This window comes from Monopterus albus, unplaced genomic scaffold, assembly GCF_001952655.1.
Source record: "Monopterus albus unplaced genomic scaffold, M_albus_1.0 scaffold1058.1, whole genome shotgun sequence".
NCBI lineage: Eukaryota > Metazoa > Chordata > Actinopteri > Synbranchiformes > Synbranchidae > Monopterus > Monopterus albus.
In genome coordinates, this window is record NW_018128936.1 from 1 (window position 1) to 672 (window position 672).

The 672-nt window shown below is 35.1% G+C and overlaps 1 long non-coding RNA gene across 1 annotated transcript; it reads right to left on the minus strand.

Moving 5' to 3' along the window:
* Positions 1-26: 26 nt before the first annotated feature.
* LOC109953707 (uncharacterized) lies at positions 27-661 on the minus strand. The gene is made up of 3 exons (XR_002273960.1): positions 449-661; positions 200-310; positions 27-88 (listed from the first exon to the last, which is right to left on the minus strand). It is a non-coding gene; the product is annotated as an uncharacterized LOC109953707 (long non-coding RNA).
* Positions 662-672: the final 11 nt, after the last annotated feature.

A 672-nucleotide genomic window follows, 5' to 3' on the forward strand; every position in this document is an offset into this window, starting at 1 on the left:
TTATATTAACGATATAAACAACCTACGAAGAACATCATGGTACTTGCTTGTGATGGCAACCCAGACATCACGCCAAAGTCTCTCTACCCTAAATGAAATATGAATTAGTTGTGCTTCCAACAAATAGCTGAACGTATATGATGTTACTAATGATAATCAAATCAGTAGAAAACAAAACTGGAAAAAACAACCTACTAACCTCTGATTGTGGACGCTTTTTCCAGAGATGAAGCTTGCTCTTCCCGTTCCCCGTGTGGAAAACCTGAAGCATGCAATGTCAAGGTTTTCGACCCCCTGATCTCCTCTTACCCTAAAGTGAAAACATTGAAATGATTAATTTTGAAAATTAATAAATGAAATTTGTTTTTACATACATTTAAAAAAGCAGAAAATGTGAAATGTAAAAATCTTCAACTTCTCCCAATTCTTGTTTGATTGAAGAGTCTACCTTGATGGTAAGCCATGAAGCTGGGTGGATCTCAGGAAAAAACAAAATGCAGTTGATGCCCTGTTATTTGCTGCAGTGTCCAAGTACAAAATCTGCAATAAAGCAGGATATTTTAACATTACTTCAGTTTATATACAAGAGCTATATGACTGGGTGTTATGTTTTTGTATTGTACCATGAGTACTAATTTGCCTATTAGTACAAGTTCCATAGATTTACTGTAG